This window comes from Bos grunniens, chromosome 19 (assembly GCF_055505025.1).
Source record: "Bos grunniens cultivar Pamir isolate PY7600 chromosome 19, Bosgru_T2T1.0, whole genome shotgun sequence".
In the NCBI taxonomy this organism is placed as follows: domain Eukaryota; kingdom Metazoa; phylum Chordata; class Mammalia; order Artiodactyla; family Bovidae; genus Bos; species Bos grunniens.
This window is the reverse complement of record NC_141183.1, coordinates 19,439,956-19,459,626: the sequence shown is the minus strand read 5'-3', so window position 1 is coordinate 19,459,626 and position 19,671 is coordinate 19,439,956. Positions and strand designations below refer to the sequence as shown.

Sequence of the window (19,671 nt, the reverse complement as noted above, 5' to 3'; positions counted from 1 at the left end):
CAGGTGGGGCTGTTGGTGCCCTGGCAGGGCCCGCGTGGGCAGACAGCTCAGCCCATGCCCACCCCAGGGCTGGCGCCCGGTCCTGCTCACACCCTTTCCCGTGGGCTGGGGAACACAGGTTCAGAATTTCCCACGATTCCCAGCAGCCCGAGTGACCCAGCCCGTCTCCTCAGTGAAAGGAACCTCCACAACAGGGCTCTCAGGAGCGGCAGAGTCTCCACTGGCCAAAAACTAGGTTAAGATCCGCCCTGAGCCCCCATCAGTCCTCAACCCCTGGAGAGAAGAGGAAGGGAGGGGCTCCCAGAACTCCCAGGAGGCTCCGGGCTCTGAAAGGCTGCACTCCGGCCCACCCTACCGCATGTAACAGGACCCCTGGGCCCCCGTCCACCTGCAAAGAGTGTCTGCCAACACTCCCAGGAAGCCTCCCTGGGAAACAAAGCAGCGTTCACTTTGATCGTTCATGGGGACAGGCATAGATATTTGACTGGGGGTGGGGGGAAGGGCTGAAGGGGGAAAAGGGGAGCTTAATGGTGAAAACCTGAGCTGTCTGGTCCCTCCTCAGCCGGAGAAACTCACTGCTGACCACTGATATAGGAAGGTCGAGGGCGGGGGGCAGTTGGGGACCAAGAGCTCCGTGGCTCCCTGCACGGGAGCAGTGAGCAGCCTGGCTTCCATGACATCACAAGCAGGAAGACCCCAGGGTCCTGTCCGCACCCCCTGAGAACTCTTGTCTTCCAGTCAGACCTCTGTCCCACTCCAGGATCCAAACCCACCTCCCACCTCCAGCCAGGGCGGCAGAAAACCAGCTGCATCTCACCCTACAAGTTCATGGCTAAGCCGGGGAAGGAAGGGCAAAACACCCTAGGGTGATACGCCTCACTCCACTCAGAGGCAATACAATCTCCGGTGGAGGGTGGGAGGAGAAGGGCAGACAAGTGAGGGACAGGCAAGGATGCGCTGCCTCAAAAGCCCCAAGTTCACAATGCAGCCCCACAAGTATTTCATCCCTCAAGGAACCTGAACTCCACCACCACGAGGCAGTTCCCTCTCCCAACACACCAGCTCCAGCCCTGCTCAAGACAGGCCCAAGTCTTGAGCACTGAGGCCGGCCAGGGACCCCTCCCCTCCCAGGTGAGCTGTCCAGACCAAATCCTGTGAGACTACTCCCAGTCTGAGATGTGCCCCCAAAGTCTTCATCAGAAAGCCAGGAGCCCAAACATCCCATCCTAAGGCACAAAGGAACTCTCATCTTGACCCCTCCTGACCAGGGCCCTGGTTGATCACTTTCTCCAGCCTGGAGCCTTCCCACAAGCTGGCCCACCAGAAGCCTGGAGGCTGATCAGAGCCAGGAGGGGTGGCTGACTTGGATGTCAGGGCCCAAACTAAAGGAGGGGGGAGGGCGACAGGGGAGGAAAAAAGGCACCAGGCTGACAAATTCATTTTTGCAATCGGCCCATTTCTGTTTGTCTGCTCAGACGCAGCTCCAGGCATCTGCACAAGCCAGATGGAGGGAGGCTGCTATTTCTAGAAAAAAAAGATGGGGGGTGGTGAGAGGGGAGGGAGGGATGAGGCAGAGGGCAGAAGACCGGGTCTGTTTGCCCTAAAACCTCAGGCAGAAGGATACCCCCTCACCAGCAGTACCAGACAGGGTCCCCATTCAAGAAAAGGCTGGGGCTGGGGCTGGGGTGAGGTGGGGTGGGGGAGAAGAAAGGCAGAGAAAGTTTAATTAGCCAAAGTCGGCTACAATAGGCCTCCTCACGGGCTGCATCAGGTTTTCATTCATGAGCAAGCGACAGTGCTCCAAAAATGCCAAGAACCGCCCCCCCTCGCCGTCTCCCCCCCACCCCCCACCAAGAGGAGTGCGTCCTCTAGCAGGCTGGCTGAGCCTGATGCCGTGTTCCAGACATCCCTCCTCAAAGGGATGTGAGTAGGAAGAATTAATTATTAAAGAGCAGCTGGTACTTCAGCACCAACTGCACTCCCCCCAGCTCCTATAGCTGTTGCCCCCCTCCTCCCTGCAGAAACACAAACTACCCGTGCCCCCCCCAACATCCCCAGGCCCCATTTCTAAACACACAGCTAACATGCCACCCCTAGGGAAGGGAAAGCAAACCTTTGTCTCTGCAGCTACTTAGAGTGGGTGGGGCATGTGATACTGCCAGCCACCCCCCCACCCCCACCCGGTTACTCCATCCAGCCACAGAGGAGGGTATACTGGGAAGGGGAGGCTGGCACAGAGCTAATGTGCCCTCCATCCTTGCCCCCAAGTAAACTGCACCCTGTATCTGCTCTCCGGCCCCACACAAGCATACCTTCCCAGGACAGAGTGGAGATGCTGGGGACCCAGTCCTCTAACTTAGAGACCCCCCGCCTGCCTTGTCTGGACACAGCCCACAATCAAGTCCAAGGGAAGAAAAGCAAAGGGAGGTTTCAAGAGAAGGGGCAGAAGGCAAACCAAGAGCTCCCCAAGCTTTGTGTTTAGGAGGAAGAGGAAGGAGGGAAGACTGAAATGAAAAAGCAGGCAGCCCCCAACATGGCTCACCCACCAAGCCCAGCCCAGCCCAGCGTCTCAACAGCCAGCACAGGCTGAGGAACTCTGGTGCCTAGAACTCAAACGGAGGACCCTTCCTGCCTACATCCTCTAAACCTGAAGAGGCCCAAGGCAGGACCCATCTCCAGGCTCCAGTTCTCCAAAGCAAACTGGTCAGGGGTCCTTTTGGCTAAGACTCCTGGATCTCTCATCCCCTGCCTCCTTTTGTTCCTATGGTCTGACTCCATCCTTCCCTCCCAGTTGGACCTGGAACCCAGTTACCATCAAACCCACTTATCCCAACCGCCGAAGCTAATTCCAGGCCCCAGAAGCACAGTGGTCACTGTCAGAGCGGTGGGTCTCTTGAGCACCCCAAAGCAGCTGCAGCTGCCACCCTTCCTCTTTAGGGATACACCTCACCTCAGAAGGCCAACCGGGGAGTATCAGGTGGTCACCTCCTCCCCAAAATGCGGCACTCCCACCTTCCCCTCTTCTCCCCCACCAACCAGCCTCCCAGATTAATTACTTATTACCCAGCCAGTTCTCGTCTCCCCCAGGACCCCAGAGAAGGGTGGGGTAAGGAAGCAGCTCCCCCCAAGTTAAAAGGCACGGGCAGCGCCCCCTCCCTCTGTGAGACACAGACCCAGGATGAAAAATGGGGGGCATCCACCCCAGACAAGAAGTGTGTGGGGGGGGGGGAGGCGGGTAGCTTTCATCTCCTAGCTCTCTCTCTGGCTCCAGGGTGTCAGACGGGAGAAGAGGGTGGGAACAAACGCAGTAACGCCTCACTAGGGAGGGGGTGCGAATAATGGGAGAGAGAAGTAAGGTGGGCCCACCGGCCCCCTCCTCGGGCATGTAAGTCAAGGACACAAAATCAAGGATGCGTTCCGAGGTATGGGTAGAAGCGCTGTGGGGTGGGGGCGCCCCTCACCTCAGAGTACCAAGAAAGGCTGTCCAAGAAGGGTCTGCAAAGAATTCGGGTGCAGGGCTCAAATCGCTCTGCAACGCACAGCGCGCCGCCCGGGAGAGGGCAAATCAGACAGCCCCGGCCGGTCTCCCGGCCATTTGGGGGTGTGGGTCGCGGGAAGACGGGCCCCTCCCTTACCTGTAGGGAAGGCGCCCCTGCCTGGGAGGGGCAGGGAGGGGCGCGGGTAGTAACCCCGAGGCCCGGCTCCCGGGCTGGCGATGCTCCCGGGGGGCGCCGCCTGGCACCCGGGCGCCGGGAGGAAGGAAGAGGGGCGCGGAGCTCGGCGCGCGCTCGGGGAGCCCGCGGGCAGCGACGGCAGGAGGAGGGGGCGCTGTGTCGCGTCCGGGGAGCCTGGGGGAGATGGGATCGGGGCTGGTGCGGCGCGCTCACCCCCTGCGGCTCGAGCTCCGGCTTCGCGGGCGGCGGCGGCAGCAGCGGCGGCGGCAGCAGCGGCAGCACCTCCTCGACGGCTCCTCCATCTTTGCGGCGGCTCCTCCGGCTCCGCTCGCCGCCGCCACCAACAACAACATTCGGAGACGTCACTCCCGTCACGTGACCCTGCCCAGTGCTAAAAATAGACCCAGACCCCCCCCCCTCAACTTCAGCCGCCACCAACCCCTCCCCTCTTTCTTGGCCCTCCCCGCCGGGCGGGGCCAACAACGCCACCGTGACAGCTTCTTAAAGGGCCAGTACCCGCAAAGGGTTGGGCTGGGGAGGGGGAGGAAGGCAAGGGATCCGAGCCCTGTGAGCAATGTTGGAAGGAGCGTTGCGGGCTTACGGGTTTGGTTCCTGGGGGCTCGGCCCTTGGGATGCACGATTTTCCTCCCTGCGCTTCCTCCACTTCCTTTTCAGACCATGGATGGTGCAATCGTTGCCTGCTTAAGCTTCTCCCTAACACGCCCTCCCGCGGTGGGGGAGGGGACCTGGGGATGGATTCCTAGGGGCTGGGAGGGCCTTGGAGGCCCCAGCTAGGGGGCCATGCTGGGGGTGGATGTCTGGGACAAGCCTCGAACCCGCCAGCTCCGACCGCACACACTAAATCTGTGTCAAGCCAAAAAAAAAAAAAAAGACTGGGAAAGGCCAGGACAGGGTTGTAACAGTCCAAGGCCTTCAAAAGGAAGACTTCCGGTCCCTGGCTTCGGTGCCATCCTCTTCTACAACTCAGTAACTCACTAATTCCACTAACTAAAATGTATCCTAAGGAAATAACATTGCTGTGCTCAAAAATGAGTACGGAAGGAAAGAGATTGCTTCTAATGATGTGAAAAGTTGGAAACAACCTAACTATCCATCAGGAGAGGATTAGCAAATAAACTAGGGCGCATCCACTCAGTGGAATCCCATCCAGATCCAGACATTTAAAATGATACAAATCTGTATAGACCTTAAAAGATGCTCAAGATACGTGGTTTTCTTGAAAATCAGGAAACAAGTACTACAGAATTGTTGCATTATTTTTTGGTCCCTCCCTCTTCCATTATTATAAACAACAAACTACATACTACATCCATACGTCTGAATATGAATGTGTATTAATAAGCCTATAAGAATTTATGCCAAAATATTTACCTTTGCTTTCCTGTTTTATCTTTTTCTGTATATCTGAAATTTTGCAACTATCATGTATCATTTATCTGATCGGAAAAAGTGAATATATAAATGTTTCTATAATAAATAATAAAAGGTTCTTCCTACAAAGTAGCTCATGAATAAGTCTCACCCATCTTCACCCCACACCTTTTTTGAAGTCAAATCATCTCTCATTTGAGAGATTCTAGCCGCCGCCCTGGCCAGTCCACTCGCTGCATCATCCCAGCCATCTCCCACAGCCAGAATGACCTTTTCAGAACCCAAATTTAATCAAGGGAGGGCTTAAAAGCTGTCCATTTTTGTCACTAAAATCTGTATCTGGCCCAGAAAACTGGCTTTCAAACTTTAGGGTACTCACAAATTACCTAAAGAACATGTTCAAAATGCTGACTCCTGAACCCTAGTCACAGTGTTTGTTTTTCAGTGAGGATGGGCCTAGAATCTTCATTTTTAATAATTTTGCTGCAGCTGGTCCTCTCCTCATATTTGAAAAAGAAAAAAAAAAAAAACAGCCTAGAAATTTCTACATGGATCTGGTCCCACCTCACCTCTCTTCCTTTAGCTCTCTGTACTTCAGCCGTTGTGGCTTTCTCTCACAGCCTTGAAAAGCTAGTCTCTTGTTCCTCAGGACCTTTGCACAGGGTGGTCAGTTTTTTCTCTTTCTGAAATGCTCCCCTCCCCTCTTCTTGGCCTGGCTAACTCTTATTCATCCATAGCGCTCAATTAAATATCACTTCCTTAAGACCCCATGCTTTCACTGCCAAGGGCCTGGGTTCAATCCCTGGTTGGGGAACAAAGATCCCACAAGCTGCATGGGCATGGTCCAAAAAAATATATATATATAAAAAACTTCCTGTAAGAGGCCTTCTTTGGTCCTTTTAAGTTGGATCCTCTTGTTATGTTAAGGTTGCATGCCTTCATTGACCCTGATAACAATTTGTAAATATACATCTATTTATAGCGCTATTGGATTAGTGTCCATCTCTTCCTCTGAGGAGTATTAAATGATTAAGCAAAGGTGAGCAGTTTTTTTTTTTTTTAAGATAACTTATTTTTTGAAATATTTATTTATTTGGCTGCGTTGAGTCTTAGTTGCTGCTCACAAGCTCTTTGTTGTGTCATATGGATCTTTCCTTGCATCAGGCAGGCTTAGTTGCTCTGCAGTTTGTGGGATCTTAGGTCTCCAACCAAGGATGGAACCAATATCTCCTGCATTGCGAGGCAGATTCTTAACCACTGAACAACCACCACCGAAGTCCTAAAGATAAACAGTTTTTGACTGTGGACTCTGAGCAGAAAGGCCACCTCAAAAAGTCATTCCATGTCACTCCAAGACAGGGGTCTTCTTGTGTCTGTCCTATAATGATGGTGCCATTTGCTGTCATTCTTGTTTTTTTCCTAGCCAAGCCACACGACATGTGGGACCTTTGATCTCTCACCAGGGATCAGACCCATGCCCCCTGTGTTGAAAGAAGGAGTCTTAACCACTGGACTGCTAGGGAAGTCCTCCATTTGCTGTGATTCTTATGCAATCTATGACATCTCTTGGGTGGTTAGGTTAGGTTGAAGTTTTGCTTTTTCACTGCTTATGTTTTGCCTCCCCAAGCAGAGTACGAGTTGCCTGGAAAAAGCACTAGGATCATATATATTTTTTTGCCTTTCTAGCACCTAGCACTCCACCTGACACATAGCAGATACAGGTTCAGGGACATTGAAGACTCTAGAATTTTTCTCTCAGGATCTCAGAAGATGGGGAAAAATCTTCCCATCAGGTACAATAGATGTCAATATATGTCTTATGGCCAAGCCCTTCCCATTCCACAGATGAAGGGACTGAGAATCTTGCCCAGAGTCACAGAATTCATGCAAGCAAGAACTCGGATTCAAACTCAGATCTCTCTGGCTATAGCCCAGATACTAGGGAAAGGACCTGGGGTAACTGGACTCCCAAGTTCAACACTCTAGCCCCAATCTCTGGAGGTTTCTGAGATGAACACCTTGTCCCTGCCATAGCCAAATGCCCCAGAAGTTAGAAAAATTCACCACATCTGGCCCTGATGAGTCCAGATTTTTTCTTATCTGGTAAGTGGGATGGAATATCAGACCACCTGATCTGCCTCTTGAGAAATTTGTATGCAGGTCAGGAAGCAACACTTAGAACTGGACATGGAACAACAGACTGGTTCCAAACAGGAAAAGGAGTACATCAAAGCTGTATATTGTCACCCTGTTTATTTAACTTATATGCAGAGTACATCATGAGAAACGCTGGACTGGAAGAAGCACAAGCTGGAATCAAGATTGCCAGGAGAAATATCAATAACCTCAGATATGCAGATGACACCACCCTTATGGCAGAAAGTGAAGAGGAACTCAAAAGCTTCTTGATAAAAGTGAAAGAGGAGAGTGAAAAAGTTGGCTTAAATGGCTTCAGAAAATGAAGATCATGGCATCCGGTCCCACCACTTCATGGGAAATAGATGGGGAAACAGTGGAAACAGTGTCAGACTTTATTTTTTTGGGCTCCAAAATCACTGCAGATGGTGACTGCAGCCATGAAATTAAGAGACGCTTACTCCTTGGAAAGAAAGTTATGACCAACCTAGATAGCATATTCAAAAGCTGAGACATTACTTTGCCAACAAAGGTTCGTCTAGTCAAGGCTATGGTTTTTCCTGTGGTCATGTATGGATGTGAGAGTTGGACTGTGAAGAAGGCTGAGTGCCAAAGAATTGATGCTTTGGAACTGTGGTGTTGGAGAAGACTCTTGAGAGTCCCTTGGACTGCAAGGAGATCCAACCAGTCCATTCTGAAGGAGATCAGCCCTGGGATTTCTTTGGAAGGAATGATGCTAAAGCTGAAACTCCAGTACTTTGGCCACCTCATGGGAAGAGTTGACTCATTGGAAAAGACTCTGATGCTGGGAGGGATTGGGGCAGGAGGAGAAGAGGACGACAGAGGATGAGATGGCTGGATGACATCACTGACTCGATGGACGTGAGTCTGGGTGAACTCCGGGAGTTGGTGATGGACAGGAAGGCCTGGCATGCTGCGATTCATGGGGTCGCAAAGAGTCGGACACGACTGAGCGACTGAACTGAACTGAACTGAGCTGAAGTGGGATTAAATATTTCCCCATGAATTCTTCTTATGTTTCTTGAGTATAAACAGAAAGTGCTGGAGATATAGAAATGAAACTACCTTTAAGGATCTTAGAGGTCTCTCACAGAGAATAAAACTATCTTTTGTTATGAGTCCCTGTGCTGTGCTGTGCTTAGTCGCTCAGTCATGTCCGTCTCTTTGTGACTCCATGTATTGTAGCCCACCAGGCTCCTCTGTCCACGGGGATTCTCCAGGCAAGAATACTGGAGTGGATTGCCATGCCCTCATCCAGGGAATCTTCCCAACCCAGGTCTCCCATATTGCAGGTGGATTCTTTACGGTCTGAGCCACCAGTGAAAGTGAAAGTGTTAGTCAAGTCTGCTCTTTCTGACCCCATGGACTGTAGCCTGCCAGGCTCCTCTGTCCATAGGATTTCCCAGGCAAGATTTCCCAGGCAAGACATCTCCTCCAGGGGATCTTCCCCACCCAGAAATCAAATCCAGATCTCCTGCATTGCAGACAGATCCTTTACCAGCTGAGCTACCAGGGAAGCCCTAGGAGTTCCTAAGGTGAGCCATTGCCAGGACCATTCACCATGGAAATGGGAATTACAAGGTTGTCTCCTTAACCAGTGCCTCAGATTCCCCATGTAGAATGATGAGGCAGAAGAGATCAACTAGTTGACTGGAAAACTTCTGACCCTGGGACCCAGTAGTGAATTTGGATTCTTGGTAGAAGGACATTAATCTTGGAGAAGAGCCAGGTGTTTAACCTATAACCTGACGGGTTGGCAGCACCATTGGACTTTGAGAAGGAGGCATCAGGGCTGGGAAGAGGAATGAGGACTGGTGAGCAACACTGCCAAGGGCTCTGGGAGCTCCTACTCCTGTTGGAAGTCACCAGAAATGTCCTGGCCAGTTCTTGGAGCAAGACAGAGGGCAGCCTTCCTCCCTAATCAGTGGATGCTGTGGAACTCACAGATACCCCCATCTCCTCCACCCTCTCTCACTCACCCAGCATCTAAAGTCAGCATTGCCTGGGGACTTCCCTGGTGATCCAGTGACTAAGACTCTATGCTCCCAGGGCAGGGGGCCCAGGTTCCATCCCTGGTCAGGGAACTAGATCCCACATGCCACAACTGAATGCTGCCAATTCCTCATGCCACAACTAAAGATCAAAGATTCTAAGTCACCCAACTAAGATCTGGTCCGGCCAAATAAATATTTTTTTAATTAATAAATAAAGTTAGTATTGTTTGGTGGAACAGATGAGGCACCCAGTACCAATGTGCCCTCACCTGAAACTCTCACCCAGATCCGTGGATAGAATTCTAGAGGCTCTGGGGCAACCCTTGTAGAGTATTCCAGCCTACAATTCTGGTCTCCAGTGGAGGAACACTTTAGGTGGCCCTGCTGGCCTCCAAAGACTGCCTGGTGGGGAAATAGTCACCACAGCTATGCCTAAATACAGCATCAAGTGGAAAATAATACAGAACAAGGAAGAACTAAGTGGATAAACTCATGCAACACACATTTACTAGATATTTATCACAGGAAATAGGCATTCTTTAACACTTTTGTCAATTACCAAGGGCAACTTGTTCATAGAAACATGTTGTTTTTAGTTCATTCAGTAAGAATTTATTGACCTCATTGAAAAATCATGAGGTCAGCACAATACTAGTTACTTTGGGGGTGGCAAAAAATAAGAAAACAGGATGGGAGACAAGAAAACCTGGGACCTAGGATCATTCAGGGCTTTCCTGGTAGCTCAGCTGGTAAAGAATCCACCTGCAATGGCAGGAGATCCTGGTTCAATTCCTGGGTCAGAAAGATCCCCTGGAGGAGGGTATGGCAACGCTCTCCAGTATTCTTGCCTGGAAAATCCCCAGGGACAGAGGGCAGTAGTCCACGGGGTTTGAAAAGAATCAGACAGAACTGCGTGATTAAGCACAGCACAGCACAGCACAGGATCACTCCATCCCGGTGTGCTATTGGGTAAGTCCCTCTAGGCTTTGGTGTCCTTATCTGGGAGACAGGACTGGACTGCTGTTTTCTGTGGTCCCTTTCAGCTCTGACCCTCTGAAAATCCCAAATTAGATGTGATGACGGCATCCAGAGTAGTGCTGGGCTTCAGAGTTTAGGCTGGATCTTCATTCCTTCAGGATGCTTTAAGGTTCAGTCCTGCCCATGGGTGATTTACAATATGCCCAAGAGCCAAGGGGCTTCCCAGGTGGCGCAGTGGTAAAGAATCCGCCTGCCAATGCAGGAGATGCGAGAGACGTGGGTTCAGTCCCTGCGTCAGAAAGATTCCCTGGAGTAAGAAATGGCAACCCACTCCAGTATTCTTACCTGGACAAGTCCATGGACAGAGGAGCCTGGCAGGCTACAGTCCATGGGGTTGCTAAGACTTGGATATGACAGAGCGACTGAGCAAACACACAAGAGCCAAAAATGAGTTTATTTCAGGGCAAACAATTCATGTGCCCCAAGACACAAAGCAAAAGGCATGTCACAGAGAACTGTAACGCAAACTGCCCTCAGGATGCCTAAGTATGGCCCAGGTCTCCCAGTGTGACCCTGGACAAATCCCTTCATCTCTGTGAGCCTCTATTTCTTGTAGGATGAGAGTGTTGGACTAGATGTCCTTCCTTCCAGCTGGAGACATTTTTGGAGGGTCCAACAGGTGAGGTTGAGAAGGATAGGTGGAAAAACCACTTTTTCTCCCCTCTCTCTCCTGCTGTCTTCCCAGGGCCCTCTCCTCCAGATTTGGGGCAAAAAGAAACCAATTTCAGGCCAGCATCCAGGTTATAATCATGCTTAACTAGCTGAGATGTTTGGGGGAAGAGCAACAGACAGGGGCCTAGGTAAGCTGCTACCCCTCTGGACCTCAGTTTGCTCATCTGTAAAATAGTATGATTCAATGGATGATGTCTAAGGATTTTTCCAGCTCTGTGAGCTAAGGATTCTAGAGCTGGAGCTTAACAAAAGCAAAAACAAAACAAGTGTGTGTGGTGGGGGGAACTTGCCTGGTGGTCCAGTAGTTAAAACTTCACCTTCCAATGCAGGGGGTGCAGGTTCAATCCCTGGTGGGGGAGCTAGGATCCCACATGCCTCTTGGCCCGAAAACATCAAAACAGAAGCAATATTGTAACATATTCAACAAAAGACTTAAAAATAAAACAAAAAATAAGTGGGCCCTGGAAGGAGATGCAGGGCCCAGTCATGCCTCACTTGAGAGTCTTACCTGGTGTTTGACACCTTCTGTCCCTTCCCAGGCCTCCCACCTCCTGCCTTCCTGGCCCAGAGACTGGAAGCAGGTGACTGTCTCTTCACTCAGCAATGACCAAGCCTTGAGAAAGCCACCATGGTGGCTCCTAGAAGGAGCTATGAATTTGTTTAAAAATAGAGACTGTTCTGGGTGCAGCTATCACCACTTGTCATGGTACCTTTACTATATATGTTACCTAGAGACAAAGCTGAAAAAAGCTGCCAGTATACGGACCAAGAGCTTCCCACAGCAGCTAAAGGACAGCAAGTGACCAGGAGGCCTGGAACAGAGGTGAGACCTTACGATAAAATTTCTCAGCCCGACTCCCCAAGCTAGGGACCCAGAGTGAGGCGTCTCACTGAGGCTTCTTACCCTGCTAGCAGCAAGACAACGAGCAGGAGGTTGCTCCAGGGGGCTGTAGCTGAAAAGGAAACCTACCCTCTCCTCCACTGCCCTGCTGGGAGCTGGAAGTGAGGCCCAGATTTCCTGAACTGTACGGGGTTCCTGCCTGCCCGCTCAGGATTCAAGGCCACGTGAACAGTGCTAGGGCAGCTCTGGCCAGTCACATCCTGGACGTCCACAGTCCCTCTAGAGTATCGTCTCTGGGCGGGGCATGCACACCAGGGAGGGGATGGAGGGTACAAACATGCCTGCCCTCTGGGAGCGTATGAGCCTATGGAGACAACAGAGCCCCAAGAAGCAGAATGAAGCAGTGGTAAAGAAGGGAGCCTGGGAGACACAAGCCAACTCGGCCTATAGAAGCTCAGGCCAACCATTTGCCCTCTCTAAGCCTCAGTTTCCCTCTGTATCGGGAGGACTGGACTCTTTGATGCTGGGAGACCCTCTTGGCCCTGAGGTCATGAGACAACAGAGAACAAGACACATGGAGGGGTCTGGGCCCAGCCACTTGGCTTCCCTGGCCCAGTTGGCTTCCCTCCAGCAAGTCATCTACAGTTGACATACATTTTGCCCCCTTTCTGCATAAACATGTATTGAGAGACTTCCTTTTGGAAGGTTCTGTCACATATATTACCATTCTCACCACAATTCTACAAGGTAGATGCTATGTATTCCATCTTATAAATAAGGAGACAGAGGCCCAGTGATGTTAAGCAATCAGTAAATGGCAAGACCAGGGCAGAGGGAACTTCCTTGGTGGTCCCATGGCTAAGACTCTGTGCTCCCAATGCAGGGGGCTTGTGTTCAATCCTTGGTCAGGGAACTAGATCCCACATGCCACAACTAAAGATCTTGAATGTCGCAAGGATCAAAGATCCTGCGTGCCTCAACTAAGACCCAGCAGCCAAATAAATAAGTAAAATTCTAAAAAAAAAAAAAAAAAAAGACCAGGATAGGACCCATGCTATCTGGTGCGGTGCCAGATGAGGTCTCCCCAGGTTTGAGGGGTCTCTTCTGTATAGGCAAAGACATCTGTGTCCTCTTTCTCCTGGGAACTCCTTGTGGACCCAGACACCCCAACAGGAAGGGCTTGAGTTACGTGTCTGGAAGGCACATTCCATCATCTTTAAGCAATAGGGGCTCTCTGGCATATCCATTGAGGATTCATCCCGTCCATCAGACAGAGCAGCAGACTAGACTTTACCCACCCCACTTGACTTCATCCTGCCAACTCCTCAAGATGAGTGTTGTTGCTATTGTTATTATCATCATCCCCACTTTAAAGATGAAGGATCTGAGGCCAAGGAGACTTAAGGAACTTGCCCAAAGCCACAGACTCGGTAAGTTAAGATACAGGGATCTGACCCCAGGTTATTAGAGCCCAGAGCACGATTAGTTTAACCACTGGACCCAAGCCCACTGAAAGAGTAAAGATCTAGACCTAGATTGAGGCTCTGCCACTGAACCAGCTATGTGAACTTGGAAATTCATTTGAGACTTTATCTCTTAGAATTTCCTCACCCATATTAAAGGACAGTAACCTCTGCCACTCTGGGTTGCCAGAGCAGGACATGAGGGTACTTGTGTGAAGAGCCAGCACAGGACATGGCAAAGGGTAAACCCAACCCTCATCTCCTGCCTTGAAGTTATCACCCCTTGGTTTGAGCCAGCTGAAATGCTACTGTCACTCCCACCCCCTGAGCAAGGAGCTCACCTTCTACACCAGAAATGACCACTGCCCCACACTATCTCACCTTACTATTTGCAGATCCTGGGTTCCCATCCCACTGTCCCAGACATTGTAGAATTGCTCTAGGGGTGGATAGGGGTGCAAGCCTAGATGCCCCAGAGATGCTATAGGAACAAGGCTTCCAGACTAGGGTTGCCAGAATTAGGAAAAAAAGAAAAGAAAGACTGCACAGTTAAATTTACATTTCAGATAAACAAGGAATAATTTTGTGTACTTATATAAAGAGTTCATGCCTTTCAGTTCAGTTCAGTCACTCAGTTGTGTCCAACTCTTTGCGACCCCATGAACTGCAGCACGCCAGGCCTCACTGTCCATCACCAACTCCTGGAGTCCACCCAAACCCATGTCCATTGAGTTGGTGATGACATCCAACCATCTCATCCTCTGTCATCCCCTTCTCCTGCCCTCAATCTTTCTCAACATCAGGGTCTTTTCAAATGAGTCAGCTCTTTGCATCAGGTGGCCAAAGTATTGGAGTTTCAGCTTCAGTATCAGTCCTTCCAATGAACACCCAGGACTGGTCTCCTTTAGGATGGACTGGTTGGATCTCCTTGCAGTCCAAGGGACTCTCAAGAGTCTTCTCCAACACCACAGTTCAAAACCATAAATTCTTCGGCGCTCAGCCTTCTTCACAGTCCAACTCTCACATCCATACATGACCACAGGAAAAACCATAGCCTTGACTACACGAACTTGACTATTCCAAATCCTGAAAGATGATGCTGTAAAAGTGCTGCACTCAATATGCCAGCAAATTTGGAAAACTCAGCAGTGGCCACAGGACTGGAAAAGGTCAGTTTTCATTCCAATCCCAAAGAAAGGCAATGCCAAAGAATGCTCAAACTACCGCACCATTGCACTCATCTCACACACTAGTAAAGTAATGCTCAAAATTCTCCAAGCCAGGCTTTAGCAATATGTGAACCGTGAACTTCCTGATGTTCAAGCTGGTTTTAGAAAAGGCAGAGGAACCAGAGATCAAATTGCCAACATCCGCTGGATCATGGAAAAAGCAAGAGAGTTCCAGAAAAACATCTATTTCTGCTTTATTGACTATGCCAAAGCCTTTGACTGTGTGGATCACAATAAACTGTGGAAATTCTGAAAGAGATGGGAATACCAGACCACCTGATCTGCCTCTTGAGAAATTTGTATGCAGGTCAGGAAGCAACAGTTAGAACTGGACATGGAACAACAGACTGGTTCCAAATAGGAAAAGGAGTTCGTCAAGGCTGTATATTGTCACCCTGTTTATTTAACTTATATGCAGAGTACATCATGAGAAACGCTGGACTGGAAGAAGCACAAGCTGGAATCAAGATTGCCGGGAGAAATATCAATAACCTCAGATATGCAGATGACACCACCCTTATGGCAGAAAGTGAAGAGGAACTCAAAAGCTTCTTGATGAAAGTAAAAGAGGAGAGTGAAAAAGTTGGCTTAAAGCTCAACATTCAGAAAACGAAGATCATGGCATCCGGTCCCACCACTTCATGGGAAATAGATGGGGAAACAGTGGAAACGGTGTCAGACTTTATTTTTCTGGGCTCCAAAATCACTACAGATGGTGACTGCAGCCATGAAATTAAAAGACGCTTACTCCTTGGAAGGAAAGTTATGACCAACCTATATTCAAAAGCAGAGACGTTACTTTGCCAACAAAGGTTCGTCTAGTCAAGGCTATGGTTTTTCCTGTGGTCATGTATGGATGTGAGAGTTGGACTGTGAAGAAGGCTGAGTGCCGAAGAATTGATGCTTTGGAACTGTGGTGTTGGAGAAGACTCTTGAGAGTCCCTTGGACTGCAAGGAGATCCAACCAGTCTATTCTGAAGGAGATCAGTCCTGGGTGTTCATTGGAAGGAATGATGCTGAAGCTGAAACTCCAGTACTTTGGCCACCTCATGTGAAGAGTTGATTCATTGGAAAAGACTCTGATGCTGGGAGGGATTGGGGGCAGGAGGAAAAGGGGACGACAGAGGATGAGATGGCTGGATGGCATCACTGACTCGATGGACATGAGTCTGGGTGAACTCCGGGAGTTGGTGATGGACAGGGAGGCCTGGTGTGCTGCGATTCATGGAGTTGCAAAGAGTTGGACACGACTGAGCGACTGATCTGATCTGATCTGACTAGATGAACTTTGGTGACAAAGTAATGTCTCTGCTTTTGAATATGCTGTCTAGGTTGGTCATAACTTTCCTTCCAAGGAGTAAGCGTCTTTTAATTTCATGGCTGCAGTCACCATCTGCAGTGATTTTGGAGCCCCAAAAAATAAAGTCAGCCGCTGTTTCCACTGTTTCCCCATCTATTTGCCATGAAGTGATGGGACCAGATGCCATGATCTTAGTTTTCTGAATGTTGAGCTTTAAGCCAACTTTTTCACTCTCCACTTTCACTTTCATCAAGAGGCTCTTTAGTTCTTCTTCGCTTTCTGCCATAAGAGTGGTGTCATCTGCATATCTGAGGTTATTGACATTTCTCCTGGCAATCTTGATTCCAGCTTGTGCTTCTTCCAGCCCAGCGTTTCTCATGATGTACTCTGCATATAAATTAAGTAAGCAGGGTGACAATATACAGCCTTGACGAACTCCTTTTCCTATTTAGAACCAGTCTATTTTCCATGTCTGTTTCTAACTGTTGCTTCCTGACCTGCATACAGGTTTTTCAAGAGGCAGGTCAGGTGGTCTGGTATCCCCATCTCTCAGAATTTTCCACAGTTTACTGTGATCCACACAGTCAAAGGCTTTGGCATAGTCAATAAAGCAGAAATAGATGTTTTTCTGGAACTGTCTTGCTTTTTCCATGATCCAGCGGATGTTGGCAATTTGATCTCTGGTTCCTCTGCCTTTTCTAAATCCAGCTTGAACATCAGGAAGTTCACGGTTCACATATTGCTAAAGCCTGGCTTGGAGAATTTTGAGCATTACTTTACTAGTGTGTGAGATGAGTGCAATGGTGCGGTAGTTTGAGCATTCTTTGGCATTGCCTTTCTTTGGGATTGGAATGAAAACTGACCTTTTCCAGTCCTGTGGCCACTGCTGAGTTTTCCAAATTTGCTGGCATATTGAGTGCAGCACTTTCACAGCATCATCTTTCAGGATTTGAAATAGCTCAACTGGAATTCCATCACCTCCACTAGCTTTGTTCATAGTGATGCTTTCTAAGGCCCACTTGACTTCACATTCCAGGGTGTCTGGCTCTAGGTGAGTGATCATGCCTTTAAAAAACTTATATTATTTATTTTTATATTTGTATTTAAAAAATTATTCCTTATCTGAAACTCAGATTTAAGTGGTTGTCCTGTATTTTATCTGACAGTTCCTACTCCTAGACCTCAAGGTCAAGTTGGAAGACAGCCCGTCAAATGATTTTTTTGTTTCATTTTAATAATTTTTTTTTATTTATTCATTTTTGGCTGTGCTGGGTTTCGTTGCTGTCGACGCTTTTCTCTAGTTGTGGTAGCACATGGGCTCAATGGTTGCGGTTCCCTGGCTCTAGAGCACAGGCTCAGAAGTTGCTTGTGGCTCAGGGTCTTAGTTGCTCCACAGTATGTGGGATCTTCCCAGATCAGAGATTGAACCTGTGTCTTCAGCATTGGCAGGCAGATTCTTTCCCACTGAGCCACCAGAGAAGCCCCCAGGAAGTGGTTTTTGTTGAGAAATTTGAAACAAAAGAACCCATTTTACGTATACAATTCAACATTTTCTAAGTAAATTGACCAACGTGTACAGTCACATAGTCTGGTTTCAAAAACATTTTTATCACCCGATAAAATGCCCATTTATAGTTAATTCCCATTATCTCCCCCACAAGTAGCTTTTTAAAATATTTAATAAATAATATTTTTTCTGCTGTAAAAATTCATACACTCTTAATGTAGAAACAAGGGGTGGGAGGGAGATCAGAGAAGTACAAATAAGAAAATAAAATCACTCCTAAGTGCATAATTCAATGAGAACAATTATTAGTAATTGGGTAAATGCTTTTCTAATTTTTCCCATGTTCATATTTTTTCAAGAAAAATTATATCACATTATATCACACAGTATCTTACTATTTATTTTTTTGTAATATATCATGAAAATATTCCCATGGCATTAAAGCTTCTTCCACAGCCTCATTTTTAAAGGTTGAGCAGTATTCCATTGTTTTTTTTTAATTTTTATTTTTTTAATATTATTTATTTATTTGATTGAGCTGGGACTTTTATGCTGCAGTAGGCATAAGCTTCGATTCTCCTTGAGGCACTCAGGATTTTTAGTTGTGACATGAGAACTATTAGTTGCTGCTTGTGGGATCTAGTTCCTTGATCAAGGATCAAACCCAGCTGCCCTGCTTTGGAGGGAGGAGTCTGAGCCATTGGACTACCAGGCAAGTCCCCCATGGTGTTGTTTTACCAGTTTCTTTATTCAATCCCTTTTTGATGGACATTTGGGTTGTTTTCAATTTTTCACCATTTTAAATAATGCTGTGATCCACCTTCTTATAGCTAAATCCTTGCACACATCAATTATTGTTTTCTTAGAGGTGGAGCTGTTTTGTCAAATATCTTGCGTGACTGCTCAGTTGTGTCTGACTCTCTGCAACCCCTTGGACTGTGGCCCGCCAGGCACCTCTGTTCATGGGATTTTCCAGGCAAGAATACTGGAGACAGCTGCCATTCCCTTCTCCAGGGGATCTTCCTGACCCAGGGATCGAACCTGTATTTCTGGCATCTCCTGCACTGGCAGGTAGATTCTTTACCACTGAGCCACCTGGGAAGCCCGTTTTGTCAAAGGGTCTACGCACTTTTAAAGGTTTTGATGATTTATTTCCCACCTTGTAAGGGACACCACCCTGGGACCCAGTTGTCCAAGTCAGAAGCCTCAGGTGAAGTTCAATCCTAGAGAAGGCTGACTGATACCCGGTGGTGGGATTCAGATTGGTCCTTGGAGGAACTGGTCCCGGGAGTGCAGAGGAGAGAAGCTACCAGGTTCTAAAGAATGTCAGGTACTGGGGGGACACTGTGGGATCTCCCTGGAAACCAGAAGAATACTCTTGCCCATGGGTAATACCCCATCCTTTTCTCACCACCAGCCACAGGTGCCCCAGACAACAAGCTTGAGCAGCTCCTTCCCTGCCGCCCCCTGTTTGTCTCCGTGCTCCAGGCAAGCTGGACATGGCTCGCAGGAATCCAGCCAGCTGCAGTCTGTCCTGAGCCCCGCCCTCCCCCGCGGTCCGGAGAGAGTCAGCGTCGCTTCTAGGGGCCGACCTTGGCACCCCCCCACCCAGGGGTCCAGCCTCCCTGCCTTCACCCAGCAACCGTGGAAGACCGCACGCGGAAGGCTTGGGGAGGTGGGTGTTGGACTGGAGGCGTAGATCTTGTGATGACTCACATGCCCGCGGAGAGGGAGAAAGGGGCTGGGGGAATGAATGGATTGCAAACCAGAGGGGAGGGGCCAAGGAGAAGAGCTTTGGTGCCTCGATTCCACCGCGTCAGTTTCTTCAACATCTGCAGTGCGTGGGGCTGAGCGATCCCACTGGGGAGTTAGGGGGGGTGGGCTGGCTGACGTTTGCTTCCCGCCCGCTGGGTTGGCCCGAGCAGTTCATGAATGACTCACCTCATTGTCAGGCTGATTCACTGCTCGCCTGGGGACTTGCGGGAGGGTGGGGGGGATTGGGGGGAACTGGGGCGGGGGCAGAGGGGGGGCCGAGGGGAGGGGAGGCGGCCGCAGCCTCCCTGCAGGGGTCGGGACGCGATGGATGGGTTTCCGGGATAAGAAGGAGGGGCGTGCACATGAGTTGGTCCGTGGAGAACAAGCTTGAGGTTCTGTCACTAGTCTACCTGTGGCTATTTACACTTAAATTAATTAAAATTAAATCCAACGAGAGCTTCAGTTCCTCCGTGTCACCAGCCACACTTCAAGCTGTCAGTAGCACGTGCTGTTGTCAACAGCTACTATATTAGATAATGTGGAAAGTTCTATGCGGCAGTGCTGGTCTACACAGCCTTCACATCCACAATGCCACACAGACCAGACCTTCAGCCACCCCTGTACACTCAGACCCCACCTCTTTGTAGGC

General features: G+C 49.3%; 1 protein-coding gene and 1 long non-coding RNA gene across 12 annotated transcripts in view; one reads left to right on the top strand and one right to left on the bottom strand.

The window, feature by feature from the left end:
* The window catches only part of HDAC5 (histone deacetylase 5), a 37,216-nt gene extending 33,194 nt beyond the window's left edge, over positions 1-4,022 (bottom strand). For 6 of the 11 annotated variants that reach the window (XR_015147540.1, XM_086357438.1, XM_086357441.1 and 3 more), the window contains exon 1: positions 3,888-4,022. The gene's annotated coding sequence lies outside the window, so the exon portion shown is untranslated. Of the gene's footprint in view, positions 1-3,635; positions 3,657-3,887 lie in introns of all 11 variants that reach the window. The other 5 variants (XM_086357439.1, XM_086357443.1, XM_086357435.1 and 2 more) reach the window with 1 other exon arrangement.
* A 13,921-nt stretch (positions 4,023-17,943) lies between these two features.
* Positions 17,944-19,212, top strand: LOC147351478 (uncharacterized). The gene is made up of 2 exons (XR_015147539.1): positions 17,944-18,597; positions 18,685-19,212. It is a non-coding gene; the product is annotated as an uncharacterized LOC147351478 (long non-coding RNA).
* The last annotated feature ends 459 nt before the right edge of the window (positions 19,213-19,671 follow it).